Here is a 16,280-nt window from a genome sequence, read left to right as displayed (position 1 = left end):
ATTGTGCATGTCCACCGAGTATTAACGTGTGTATTTCAGCAAAAGATGCATGTCCTTGTTCAATTGAATCGTGTTATATGTGCAGAATTAATACGATGTCCCTTAAAGCTCTCACGACAAATAAGATTCCAGCGCTATATTTTCATGTCATAATCTTGAAAAATAAGTTAAATCAATTGAATGTCACAGATAATATTCTAATGCCTTTTGGAAGTATACCAAATATGCGTATAAAGAGCAGTATGATAATGGAAGGAGCTCTTAACGTACTGAAATAATATACTGTAATTCACTTCGCGTAGGATATATTTTCGCGTTAACATGCGAGGAGGGTTAACTGCGAAATCAAAACCAGTAAATTATCGGTTACCAATATAGGAGTCTTGCAGACAATCACTTAGTCATTTCTAGATATGTATTTGCGAAATTATATATTCGCAAATATGTCTTAAGAGATAAGTTCCTGAAAAAAGTATCCTCTAAATATAAGTGATTTTCAGGAGTCTTAACACAAAACATATAATTCCACAAGTCACTGATATACTGATAACGAGTCAGTAATACCCTACTGCCAGACAGTTAAAAATGAACGTCAAAATGAAGGCAGCAATGAACGATTCTAGCGACTTTGGTTAGACGTTGTCAGATAGATACTCCCATAACTTTCCTCTTTTACAGTTAACTACAGCTGAACGTTAGTAAGGGTAATCGTATTAGCCTAGAATTATTTTAACCAAGTCGACATGACAGATATTTCCCTTGTGAAATCTAAATTGTGTAACGTTAGCAAGGCCAATAATGTATCGCCAACATTTGGTCAATAGAAAATGGTTCACCTATATTCCAGTATCTAATATATCTTAAAAATCATAGAAATAGTTGGTCTTTTTGGAACATTTCATTAATCACATGCAATGAACATTAAGAATATAATATGATTATTTCACAACTACCTAAAGATATCAAACCTAATGAGTAGAATTTTAATATTTTAGTTCATCTTTATGTTCTCGGCTTCAACTTTCGATCGACCATTACACAAGACAAACATCGGATCTGTTAACAATTGAATTAAACACTTTGTAATATACATGTGAGTGAAAATGGCTGTTGCTTTAGTATAGTTTTAAGACAAACGATTAATGAAAATGGTTCATGGAAGTGATATTTTTACAAGTTTGTTGGCTTTACTTCACGGCCGGATTTGACGATGTAGGCTTAAGACTTAGGGGTGACTTCTATATATTGGTAAAAAAATCAACTACTTTACATTATTCGGAAAGACGATGTTCAACGGGATAAAAAAAAGTGTGACAGCACTGTAAAACAAATTATCGGTGACCCAATCGTTAGGGGATACCGTTCTGCAATAACATTATTCTGTCAGTTGGACGTAGAACAATACCATACCAAACGTCCTTTTAACATATTAGATAAATTAAAAGGAGGGCACTTACATGTACTTGAATTGTAACAAAGTCAGGGCAACTTTATAGTGGAATCGTCTTGTTGAAGGTTTATCGTCCTCAATGGTTACTGAATGTTTTCTAATGCTTCATCTACTAAACAATTGGCAAAATACATCTAACATAAAATTCAATCTGGTTCTTTTTGTAATTGTTTCGTAATCTGAAAAGAGTTAATGTGGAAAAAACCGTAAACGTAAACCAAGCAATACTGTATATTACTCAATATTGCGTTCTGTTGCGTAATTTTAATTGCTTACACGAAGTCCATATGCAGTGCAGTCATGACGTAATAACCGAAGTGACGTTTTACAAATTGTCACACTTTTGTCTCGTGCAGAAGGTATTGAACTATTAATTGGAACGAAATATCCCTGGGTTACGTTACCTTCCAACACTCATCATCCCAGACAGGTTATTTTAATGTCTTTCTGAAGTCTCTGGAAGTCCTATCCGTGTTAGTTTTAAACATTTGCCTGTAGGAGCTAAACCTCATATATTTGTAATAAATACAGAAAAGCAAAAAGAACAAGAAAAATGCACAACTTCGACAAAAATGTACTATACCGTATTTCTAAAAAAGAAAAGTTTCTGATTAAATGATCTATCCAGAAGTGCGTATGTGCATATTGTCTTTTAAGTTGTACTAACTAACAGAAATTTCCTGTGGGATATTCTCGGTGCTAATTAAGGGCACCCGCCAGGCAGTCCTAGTAATGACACTCTGGGAACGTCGGAGGAGTGTTTCTAGGTTTAATCTAACTGTATCGTTAGCCGCGGAAACTTTAACACGAGTATGTTTTCCCAGTGTCAATCAATTGACTGTAACATCGTTAAACTACAGACATAATTAAAGGTTGCTGCATATCTCCGCTCGTTTGGCGAGCATTCGACACTGACATTTACCTTCTTTTCAACACTGTACATGTGTCGTTGGCAACACCGTATATTTGTCGTTTTCAACAATGTACACATGTCGTTTTCAACATTGTACATTTTTCGTTTTCAACACTGTACATTTGTCGTTTCCAACACTGTACATTTGTCGTTTTCAACAATGTACATATGTCGTTTTCAACACTGTACTTATTTCTTTTTACGATAAGAACAAAATATGAATTTTATCACCAATTACTGTGTTTCATTTAGAAATAAACGTCCCCCGAATAAAAAGTATTTGATATTATTGACGCTTCTCTTTTTACTGTTTCGACTTTATCGGCATCGGAGTCGTCGTTAAACCGATGTTTTATATAAGATTTCGATCTATTCTTTCAGGTTAGATTTTTTTTTCTATCATCACAGATATCCACAAATTGAACTCACACAGGAGGTTTCTCATTTAATATGCATCTCTATACACCGGGACCGCGTTGGCTGAGTAGTTAAGGTGTCCCGACACTTTATCACTAGCCCTTCACATCTGGGTTGCGAGTTGGAAACCTACGTGGTGCATTTGTTAGGTACTGACTGTAGGCCGGTGTTTTTTCTCCGGGTATTCGGCCTTCCCTCCACCTCCAAAACATGGCATGTCCTTAAATGACCCTGGCTGTTAATAGGACGTTAAACAAAATAAACTAAACTAAACAATAAGCATGCCGTTTCACACTTAATATATAAGTTGTCATCATCATCATCGTCATCATCATCATCATCATCAGCATTATCTATTACTGTATTATCATCAATTTTATTTAGACCGACATCTATGAACATGAAAAAATATATGATACTCATCCTCACTGAATATATCCTTAATTATCATCCTCTTTTGAACTGACATCTATAAAATTGTGATTCCACCTTGCAACCAGGGCTGTTAAAATGTGCATATTTGTAATTTCAGATAATCTCCTTGTAGCAGCCCGCTAGATGTTGTTCACAAAAAGTTTGTCATGCATTTGTACTTAGGTTAGAAGCTATAGGATAACACGGATTTAAATGAACTGGTGTTAGTAAGGAATTCGAACGTTCGGCTAACTCGTTTCGAATTAATGAAACAATCGATTTATTTTGCATTCACTCATCCACTGAACCACGAGTTCAGATTCTCCCTAAGTGAAGAACCTGTACACAATCGAACACACATGCACAACAATTCTGTGTTGTTGATAGGCCTGAAGTCCCGCCTACTTTCTAACGAAGAAACATTTTACTCCCTAAAGACGGGGTTTATTTGTATAGGTTAATGTACAATTGATACTGATCGCAATTGTGTTACACTTTTATCATCAGATAGGGTTCAGTGGCACTAAACACGTATGTTCATAGTCGCGTTTACCGAGTGTTATCCCTGTTCTGGTAGATAAAGAAATATATCCTCTACAATTCTTAGCCATCATGTACCGCATTTCTTACGTACTTTGTATATATATCCAGGTTTATTAATATTCGTGCCTTTTACAATTCTTTTGATTAAATTAAAAAAAAACAAGAAAAAAACTTTATAGTGCTATCAAATTGAATTACTGTAAACGTACACATTTAAGCAGTAGTCTTATTTTAGCGGATATTGTGGTAGAAGCATCTTATTAAAGTGTGATTGCGCTAAATTAAGTTTATCTACATTGGTTTCTATGGCAATCATTGTTGGTGCGCTTACTCATTGTTTCGCTAATCTGTTTTTGGTTTTGCGGCAGGAAAGATGGATTAAAGAGTCAATTGATCTGTATACAAGACACAACTAATACCCATATTTAAAGTCTTGGGTGGGTCTGCGGTAGGGACAGTAATGCCGAAGTTTGAGGATACTTAAGATATTTAAGGTCTATTTGGTCTTGTTTACGTGTTTTCAAACTCGGTTAAGGAAGAGGTCCATCAACGCAACGATACTGTAGTGTGATACCCTTTGATTTGGTTTTGGTTTGTTTAACGTCCTATTAACAACCAGGGTCATTTAAGGACGTGCCAGGTTTTGGATATGGAGGAAAGCCGGAGCACCCGGAGAAAAACCACCGGCCTACGGTCAGTACCTAGCAACTGCCCCACGTAGGTTTCGAACTCGCAACCCAGAGGAGGAGGGCTAGTGATAAAGTTTCGGAACACCTTAACCACTCGGCCACCGCGGTCCCCATTTGAGTAGTACCCGAACACATGTTAGATCGTGTAATATCATCATTGGTAGAACAAGTCTTTGCCGCCGAGGGTCCAGCATCAGTTGCACCCATCGACACACAGCCAGATACCGAAGACTCATCCTTGCCATTTCTTCAATGTGTTGATATAAAAAACCTATATCGTTTTGACTCGTCCTAACGAGTTCTTTTAGAAGTTATGAAGTGTAAATTTGACAGTATCTGCTTCTCTAGTATCACTCTCCCATGTCGCATGGTTAACTAGACGGAAATGTCGATTTCTAATATAGCAAGCTCCAAATGAGATGGGGTGATAATTAAGAATGAAACTGTTTAAAATGGGATAATTAAGATGTCCATTTCACCAGTTTAAGTGACAATCGCTAATTGCAATTATTGACGTCAGTATTCCTGCACTGTGGCATAACGATCCATTTTGTATTCCTATGAACAGCAAACAGCAGATTGGATTTTACTTCGAGACAAAAATACAATAGCACACTTCTCTTTTGATTGTTTTCCTAATATAGCAGCTTTGATGTTTCTGTACTGTTACATGTGTACAGTTATTTATCATTAAAATTTTGAAAAGCTATGACCTCAAACAATAGTGGTTTGGAAAATAGAAAACGGTGTAAAGGCAAAGTGTAGAAGGAGTCAAGTTCACGGGAAAACTGTGTCAAGATCATGTGAAGACAGAGTCAAGGTCATATGAAAACAATGTCAGGGCCATGTGTAGACCAGCCACGGTCATTTGAAAACAGTGTCAAGGCTATGTTAAGACGGAGTCAGATTATGTAAAAACAGTGTCAAGGTCATGTGTAGACGGAGAAAAAATGAAATAAGTCTTATCTTATTTTCTACTAAAATATAAATTCTGTTTTTAATGTGCAACAGATCATCAAGGGGAACATGTTTTGTAGTCAGGCATCTATTCCAAATGCTGTTCAGAATAAAGATTATCGACTTCTCAGCATATTAACTGCCGCTGACGCATTAATTGGAAATAAAGTTCGCAAATCATCCTTTAATACGCTAACGAAATAAAGCTCGATATATATCTTTATGGTGATTTATCAACGTTACAATGTGTAGCAATGCGTATTATGGGACAATAACAACATCTGCTAAAACATTCATAGCATGATTTCAATTGAATACAATGTATCGTAGTCTCCCTATGTTATTTTCTTATAATATATTCAATTTTTGAAGTTCATGGGCAGCACAATCAGTGTTGTCACAACGACAGCGTTCATATAGTAGTCACGTGATCAGACGTCATTGCCTCACAACATATATTGCATTACCAATGTGTTCATTGCATTGGATAAATACAAAAGAACTGTAAATATTGTCATATGAAACTCATTTGTTTGATGTTAATACGAATTAATAATTTTTTTTCAAGTGAATCAGGTTTGAAGGTGTTTTCAAAGTTGCAAATAGTAGATTTTTATCAAAATATTTATCAACTAAAAGACTGATCTAGATAAGGTAATAAAGATATTTTTAATCATGTAACACGACTTGCAAATATTTCGGTTTTACAACATTTCTAGATGTCACACTTTGTTAAATCCATTATGCAACAAATTGTTGTAATCTGAATAATCAGGCATAGAAAACGATCGACGTTAATGATCAGGTTTTAGCAGTTACCGTCCCGATAGAATGCGTTTAGGTTAGGCCTAGGCAATTAAATGTCAGTTCGAACTGAGCTGCAATAGAAAATCATTGAAATAAGGTAGAAATGACGCAATCAACGCATCCATGTACCAATCCCGAGAAAATACATTTGAACCATCCTTGTTGTGACCAGACGTCGCGTTAATTCGATTCGTGGTCAGAATGATCCGGTTTCAAGTTGTCAGCAACATGGCGTCTGGTAGTTTGAAAGATCGGTCCTAAGCGATGTAAACTCTTGGCAAGAGAGGAGAAATTATACACCATGGCGACCCCATGTCGACGCCTACAATTTCACACTGGCGTTACAATGAATGAATTAATCTATCCTTGTCTGACAAGTCCTGAATTTAGTTTGTTTAGGCCATTTCAACATGCATCCTATCGTTTTACAGTATTACAATGACGGGACATGTATATGGTAGATATTTGTGTTGGAATTTAGGTCAAGTAGACATTGCCTATATTGATACCTGCAAGACAACAGTGCAAACTGGCGTCTTTCTTACTTGTATATGCTTAGTAATATATTTCTAGTTCGGAAGCGGAGGGGGAGGGGTAACCGCGGTGGCCGAGTGGTTAAGGTGTCCCGACACTTTATCAATAGCCCGCACCTCTGGGTCGCGAGTTCAAAACCTACGTGGGGCACTTGCCTGGTACTGACCGTAGGCCGGTGGTTTTTCTCCAGGTACTCCGGCTTTCCTCCACCTACAAAACCTGGCTCGTCCTTAAATGACCCTAGATATTAATACGGGGTTAATATAACAAAAATGAATAAATGAATAAATAAACCAAATCCAGTTCAGGAATGGATTGAAACAATTACGTGTAAATTCTGTCAATAAACATGATTATCATAGTATACATTTATTGCAAATGATATTGTTATATAACCAGCGAACCAATGGTTATATAACAACATGAACAATATTAATAGATAACATGCATATTACTAGTGTTGATTCCGAGACGGCAGAATGATTGTGGTCACAAAGATTTGAAATTTACGGCATAAAACGCTGCCCTCAATTCTGTGGTCACAAAGATTTAAAATTTACGGCATAAAACGCTACGGCATAAAACGCTGCCCTCAATTCTGTGGTCACAAAGATTTGAAATTTACGGCATAAAACGCTGCCCTCAATTCTGTGGTCACAAAGATTTGAAATTTACGGCATAAAACGCTGCCCTCAATTCTGTGGTCACAAAGATTTGAAATTTACGGCATAAAACGCTGCCCTCAATTCTGTGGTCACAAAGATTTGAAATTTACGGCATAAAACGCTGCCCTCAATTCTGTGGTCACAAAGATTTGAAATTTACGGCATAAAACGCTGCCCTCAATTCTGTGGTCACAAAGATTTGAAATTTACGGCATAAAACGCTGCCCCTGAAGATGTGGTCACAAAGATTTAAAATTTACGGCATAAAACGCTGCCCTCAATTCTGTGGTCACAAAGATTTGAAATTTACGGCATAAAACGCTGCCCCTGAAGATGTGGTCACAAAGATTTAAAATTTACGGCATAAAACGCTGCCCTCAATTCTGTGGTCACAAAGATTTGAAATGTACGGCATAAAACGCTGCCCCTGACTCTAGCTAGTCTAAGATATCGCAAGCTTCTACCCAAACGTTTAAGGGTAAACTAATTTCGCGACTGAACAATAAAATTCCGGATACTATCTAGCACTCAGACATATAACCTTGGCATAAGTACCGAAGTGAGGTGAAAGGGAGGTCTCAAAGAATTGAGGACAACTAACAGTTACGTAACATGATATACCGCAACACAGGGTTAGGTCGTAGTCTTGATGTTGACTGATTTAAGCAAAGACGTCAGAATCGAAATTATTGTACTGTGTACTGCAGTATATGAAATGTATTGTTCTCGCGAAAATCGGATTGTTTGGAGACTTGGTTCGAATAACCCATGAATTGTTGGGGTGATTAAAATGTCTGTGAATCATTAGTCAAACCTATGCATTTGTGATACTCCTCTTACTTGAGCGGTAAAAGTAGACATTTGATTCCGGATGTTAAATTTAAAAAATGCTATTATGACTTTATAAAATGAATTAACTATTTATGGTGATGCGCGAGAGACCGTCAAATGTCAAACGTGTGAAAACGCTGACGGATTAACGCACAGGATTTAGATTGATCAAGTGCATGCTAGAAACCACGCCTACAGTATATTTCCTGTAGGTTCCTCATTTCTGTGGGTTACAAAGATAGCAATGTGTCTCGTGTGCAATAGATAGTGTATGATGCATTGGGGATGTCTGTGACATATTAGCACATGATCGTAACATACATCAAACTAAAAAAAACCACACACATCTTAAGTCCGACATTTCAAAAAGTACATTGTAAATTAGTCGGGGTGATAATCAGTGTTTCTGTCAATTCCGACATTTCTTCCAAGGAATTACCATTCCTAAATCTGTATTGAACGAGTCACGTGTACACGCGTGTCCTTGAAGTCGGACATCTTTAATTACACTTTCTGTAATGTTCAGTAGTAAAATGGAAGTTAAGGTCAACTGGTGGTGGCGTTTGTCGTTTGGAAATTATATATGTCAAGTGTACGACTTTTTCAATCAATTAAATCTCCGCTTGATATCGATTAGGTTGGCACGAAGTATACGGTATGACGAATCAGCGCCAGGTATAACGTATATCTCCCTGGCGACTGCAATTAAGTAAAAGACGTAGTCGGTTGTCACTTTCTAGATGAGATCAATGTGAAGAGGAACTCATGATGACACTGATTATAGCGTCTGTACGGCATCCTGTGAAAGTGATTCTTCACAACAAAACAATACGATAATTACTTAAGTGTGTTATAAGAATATTTTAACATATTACATCCATGCTCGGCGTTAAAATATATCAACACATATGGGTATCGCTTTGTAGCAGCATTTGTCATGATGCATTTTCATTTGTTTCACTTCCACGGAGCCAGGGCTAGGGAAACACTATTTCTGTTTAATTTGGCTTAGTATTGTTTTACGTTCAACAGCTAAGACGATTTAAGACTGGCCTCCTACTGTGTGAGACATGTACACGTATAGTTGATGTGTTTGTGTTTGTTTTCTTGTGATAACTGATACCGACTTTATAGTGCTTTCTCATTGAAGTATACCGCAAAAATATCAAGCAGTACATCCCACCTGGTCACAAAATACTGACAACGGGCGAACAAGTCGCCATACTTCCAAAAATGCTGAGCGCTAAGTCGGAGTAGCAACCATCATCTTTAGAGCCTCTGGCATGTTTGGACACAGAGATAGATACAAAGCCTCCCTCCTAAGGGTGAACGCTCAACTGAAGGCCAAAACCGAGGCAGTGAGTTTTAGAGAAAGAAATGGAAAGAAAATATCTCAAATTTAGTCGCCTCTTACGTTATGCAATTGGGCAGCAGGTACACTTCTCAAAATGGGAGCTACTATTGCTTTAATTTACTTATTACTGCTGTACATTTCTATTGCTGTAACCTACTACTGCTGTAAACTACTACTACTGTAAGGATCGTAGAGAGGAAATAGTCCTCTCTCGGCTCCGTACCGGGCACACATATCCTACTCATTCGTTCCTTTTGAAACGAGAGGATCCACCGGTGTGTTATGCATGTGATGCTCAATTCACAGTGGAGCATTTTTTAATAAAATGTTCCGATTTCAAGCACATTCGTGATAAATACTTTCGAGTCCCGGATATGAAAACCCTTTTCAGTTCCGTGGATTCGAAAACAATATTTAGCTACTTGAAAGAAATCGATCTATTTTATAGGCTTTGATGTCTTTTACGTTACTGTCTTTGACGTTCTATTTATATAACAAAGTTCACATAATCTATCCGTACATATACATATTTTACCATTTTTAACCAACTTTTTTATCAGAATGATCTGAATATACAATACGGATGCTTTTAAAAATGACAAATTTTATCTGATTTTAACTTACAAAATAAAACATGTTCGTATATTGTTTGGCCCTAAATGACCCTAGTTGTCGATGGGCCGTAAAACATAAACAAACAAAACAAAAAACTACTACTGTAACAAACTCCTGTTGTAAATTACTACTGCTATAAACTACTACAACTGTAACATACTACTATTGTAACAAACTCCTGTTGTTAACCAACTACTGCTGATGTAACCTGCTACTGCTGTAACATACTCCTGCTGTAACATACCCCTGCTGTAACATACTCCTGCTGTAACCTACTACTACTGTAACATACTCCTGCTGTAACATACTCCTTCTGTAACATACTCCTGCTGTAACCTACTCCTGCTGTAACATACTCCTGCTGTAACATACTACTACTGTAACATACTCCTGCTGTAACATACTACTAGTGTAACATACTCCTGCTGTAACATACTACTACTGTAACATACTACTGTAACATACTCCTGCTGTAACCTACTCCTGCTGTAACATACTCCTGCTGTAACATACTACTATTGTAACAAACTCCTGTTGTTAACCAACTACTGCTGATGTAACCTGCTACTGCTGTAACATACTCCTGCTGTAACATACCCCTGCTGTAACATACTCCTGCTGTAACATACTACTGCTGTAACATACTCCTGCTGTAACATACTACTGTAACATACTCCTGCTGTAACCTACTCCTGCTGTAACATACTACTACTGTAACATACTCCTGCTGTAACATACTACTAGTGTAACATACTCCTGCTGTAACATACTACTACTGTAACATACTACTGTAACATACTCCTGCTGTAACCTACTCCTGCTGTAACATACTACTGCTGTAACATACTACTGTAACATACTACTGTAACATACCCCTGCTGTAACATACTACTGTAACATACTCCTGCTGTAACATACCCCTGCTGTAACATACTACTGCTGTAACCTACTCCTGCTGTAACATACTACTGCTGTAACATACTCCTGCTGTAACATACTACTGCTGTAACATACTACTGCTGTAACATACTCCTGCTGTAACATATTCCTGCTGTAACATACTCCTGCTGTAACATACTCCTGCTGTAACATACCCCTGCTGTAACATACTCCTGCTGTAACATACTACTACTGTAACATACTCCTGCTGTAACATATTCCTGCTGTAACATACCCCTGCTGTAACATACTCCTGCTGTAACATACTACTACTGTAACATACTCCTGCTGTAACATATTCCTGCTGTAACATACTACTGTAACATACTCCTGCTGTAACATACCCCTGCTGTAACATACTCCTGCTGTAACATACCCCTGCTGTAACATACTCCTGCTGTAACATACTCCTGCTGTAACATACTACTGTAACATACTACTGCTGTAACCTACTCCTGCTGTAACATACTACTGCTGTAACATACTCCTGCTGTAACATACTACTGCTGTAACATACTACTGCTGTAACATACTCCTGCTGTAACATATTCCTGCTGTAACATACTCCTGCTGTAACATACTCCTGCTGTAACATACCCCTGCTGTAACATACTCCTGCTGTAACATACCCCTGCTGTAACATACTCCTGCTGTAACATACTACTACTGTAACATACTCCTGCTGTAACATATTCCTGCTGTAACATACTACTACTGTAACATACTCCTGCTGTAACATACTCCTGCTGTAACATATTCCTGCTGTAACATACTCCTGCTGTAACATACTACTGTAACATACCCCTGCTGTAACATACTACTGCTGTAACATACTACTGCTGTAACATACTCCTGCTGTAACATACTCCTGCTGTAACATACTACTACTGTAACATACTCCTGCTGTAACATACTCCTGCTGTAACATACTACTGTAACATACTCCTGCTGTAACATACCCATGCTGTAACATACTACTACTGTAACATACCCCTGCTGTAACATACTACTGTAACATACTCCTGCTGTAACATACCCCTGCTGTAACATACTCCTGCTGTAACATATTCCTGCTGTTTACTACTACTGTAACATACTCCTGCTGTAACATACTCCTGCTGTAACATACTCCTGCTGTAACATACTACTACTGTAACATACTCCTGCTGTAACATACCCCTGCTTTAACATACTCCTGTTGTAACATACTCCTGCTGTAACATACCTCTGCTGTAACATACCCATGCTGTAACATACCCCTGCTGTAACATACTACTACTGTAACATACTCCTGCTGTAACATACTCCTGCTGTAACATACTACTACTGTAACATACTCCTGCTGTAACATACTACTGTAACATACCCCTGCTGTAACATACCCCTGCTGTAACATACTACTGTAACATACCCCTGCTGTAACATACCCCTGCTGTAACATACTACTGTAACATACTCCTGCTGTAACATACTACTACTGTAACATACTCCTGCTGTAACATACTACTACTGTAACATACTACTGTAACATACTCCTGCTGTAACCTACTCCTGCTGTAACATACTACTGCTGTAACATACTACTGTAACATACTACTGTAACATACCCCTGCTGTAACATACTACTGTAACATACTCCTGCTGTAACATACCCCTGCTGTAACATACTCCTGCTGTAACATACCCCTGCTGTAACATACTCCTGCTGTAACATACTCCTGCTGTAACATACTACTGTAACATACTACTGCTGTAACATACTACTGCTGTAACATACTACTACTGTAACATACTCCTGCTGTAACATACTACTACTGTAACATACTACTGCTGTAACATACTCCTGCTGTAACATGTTCCTGCTGTAACATACTCCTGCTGTAACATACTACTGCTGTAACATACTCCTGCTGTAACATGTTCCTGCTGTAACATACTCCTGCTGTAACATACTCCTGCTGTAACATACCCCTGCTGTAACATACTCCTGCTGTAACATACCCCTGCTGTAACATACTCCTGCTGTAACATACTACTACTGTAACATACTCCTGCTGTAACATATTCCTGCTGTAACATACTACTACTGTAACATACTCCTGCTGTAACATACTCCTGCTGTAACATACTCCTGCTGTAACATACTCCTGCTGTAACATACTACTGTAACATACTCCTGCTGTAACATACTACTGCTGTAACCTACTACTGTAACATACTCCTGCTGTAACATACTACTGCTGTAACCTACTACTGTAACATACTCCTGCTGTAACATACTCCTGCTGTAACATACTCCTGCTGTAACATACTACTACTGTAACATACCCCTGCTGTAACCTACTACTGTAACATACTACTGCTGTAACATACCCCTGCTGTAACATACTACTACTGTAACATACTCCTGCTGTAACATACTACTACTGTAACATACTACTACTGTAACATACTACTGCTGTAACATACTACTACTGTAACATACTACTACTGTAACATACTACTGCTGTAACATACTCCTGCTGTAACATACTACTACTGTAACACACTCCTGCTGTAACATACTTCTGTAACATACTACTACTGTAACATACTACTGTAACATACTACTGTAACATACTACTGTAACATACTACTACTGTAACATACTACTGCTGTAACATACCCCTGCTGTAACATACTACTGCTGTAACATATTCCTGCTGTAACATACTACTGTAACATACCCCTGCTGTAACATACTCCTGCTGTAACATACTACTGCTGTAACATACCCCTGCTGTAACATACTCCTGCTGTAACATACTACTACTGTAACATACTACTGTAACATACCCCTGCTGTAACATACTCCTGCTGTAACATACTCCTGCTGTAACATACTCCTGCTGTAACATACTACTACTGTAACATACTACTGTAACATACTCCTGCTGTAACATACTCCTGCTGTAACATACTACTACTGTACCCTACTACTGTAACATACCCCTGCTGTAACATACTCCTGCTGTAACATACTACTACTGTACCCTACTACTGTAACATACCCCTGCTGTAACATACTCCTGCTGTAACATACTACTACTGTAACATACTACTGTAACATACTCCTGCTGTAACATACTCCTGCTGTAACATACTCCTGCTGTTTACTACTCCTGTAAACTACTACTGTTGTAAACTACTACTGCCTGCTATAAACTACTACTGCTGTTACCTACTTCTGCTGTCAACTATTGTGCTGTTAACTACTACTACTGTAAACTACTACTGTTGTAAACTACTGCTGTAAGCTTAACCAAACAAAAAGAGCAGCCCTATGAAGAATCAGTGTCTTCGGAAATGTAGTCGGAACTAAGGCTGAAAACGAGGTACAGTGTATGGAAGATGATTCACAACACTACAAGACGGAAGTAGTATCTACGTAACATCCGTTACCTTAATGAGATGATATATATACGGCCCTGTCAACCATCGATGAACCGTTGATCAACAAACCACTTCTTTCCCTTGTGTCGCTTTTCATTAAAACGAATTTAATAGTGCATTGAAAGAAAGTGTATGACGGGCAACAAAAGCACCATGAATTGTCTTAATAATACAATGACGGCAGAATATTAATTCATATCAAAGAGTATATGCCCCCAAAGCATAAAGACAATTATCGATTCAGAACAGGCCCCATATATGTTGCCCTTTATGAACATGTGGAATGAGATACAGATTTATTCTTTTTTATTTGATTTGTTTTTATTTTTCATTTATTTTTGCGAGCTTCAAGAGTTGGATTTACATAACATTGAGAACGTAAGGTATATTAGGTTTCCTACATGAGCTCTGCAGCAATTTATCAACTCTGCAGTTCTTTTATACAAAATGCATTGAGTTATTTCTCAACGCTTTTAATGAGATTCACTAGAAATCCGCTCTTCCCCCAGATCTCTAAGTAAATTTTCTTTCAATTATTGAATTTTTTGCCCAATTGTATACCTAGTAACAGAATGAGGCTGTGCTTAGGACCAACATCAACCTTGAAATGTCACATGTAATACGATTGAAAGCGTATTAAAGCTGTAGCTTACGAACGGTCATACATTCTCCACATAGAAATGGTTACCGTAGCGTCAACACAATCAAAATAGGTAATTTCAAATCTCTTCGTACCGACAGTGATGATCTATTTGAGACCGAGTCGAAATCACGTACTGGCGATTGCAAGGTTATTAGTCAATGGGATGTCATAAAACCAATGAAATAATCTGCAACCTTAGTTATATTTGAGAGTTTATTGTGTTCGGGCTCGGGGAGGGGGCTGGCATATCCTTCATGCCTGATGTCGTATGAGGACGTTATTTACGAATAATAGGGTCACTGACAGACTATTCAATAGTGTCGCCAAAATGAAATGTCACACCTTGACACGACAAAATGGAACCAAACCCGGTCACATTCAACTGAGATATGTGAATCAATAACAGTTTAACGAAAACTACTTATCTTGAAAACGTCTTTTGTTTGGCCGATATAAATAACTCTGGTTGTTAGGGATATCCACCTAAACCAAACAAAAACGGTACAAGTGATACACACGTGTATCTATGGAAACAGTCTCCAGGATAATTTAACCGTCATTTGGATATCAAACCATGAACATGCAAACGAAAGATACACTGGATACTGGGCTACATGGACATCTTCACAATGAGCTATCAGGACGGATCAGCGCTAAGCGAAAGAAGCCGGCGCACAAGATTCTCGAAATCAGATAAATGATCGGACCTCGCAAACATAGTAATATGGATTCCATTTCTGTGGTTAAAGATGTCAAAACCGTCACACTATTACATCAACGTAACATCTGACAGAGATTTTGTAATCACACGTTTGGATCGACAGATAGTGATTGACTTGGGAAGTCACGTGATATTCTGTCATGCCTGCGAACCCAATTCAGGCAATGTTCTGTCTATAAAAACAGGATCGTTATGGATACGATAGGGTCAATCCTACATAAATCACGCTGTAAAATCCGTTACGCTTGTCTGACGGATCATCATGAAGGTCTAATATTTCAAGGCAACCGGAAATTGTTGCAATGTTTCCAAGATTCCGAGATGAAGTCTGGAGATCAGTTCGTATTTGATGCGTT

This window comes from Pecten maximus, chromosome 6 (genome assembly GCF_902652985.1).
Source record: "Pecten maximus chromosome 6, xPecMax1.1, whole genome shotgun sequence".
Taxonomy (NCBI): Eukaryota; Metazoa; Mollusca; class Bivalvia; order Pectinida; family Pectinidae; genus Pecten; species Pecten maximus.
Note: the sequence above shows the minus strand (reverse complement) of the source record.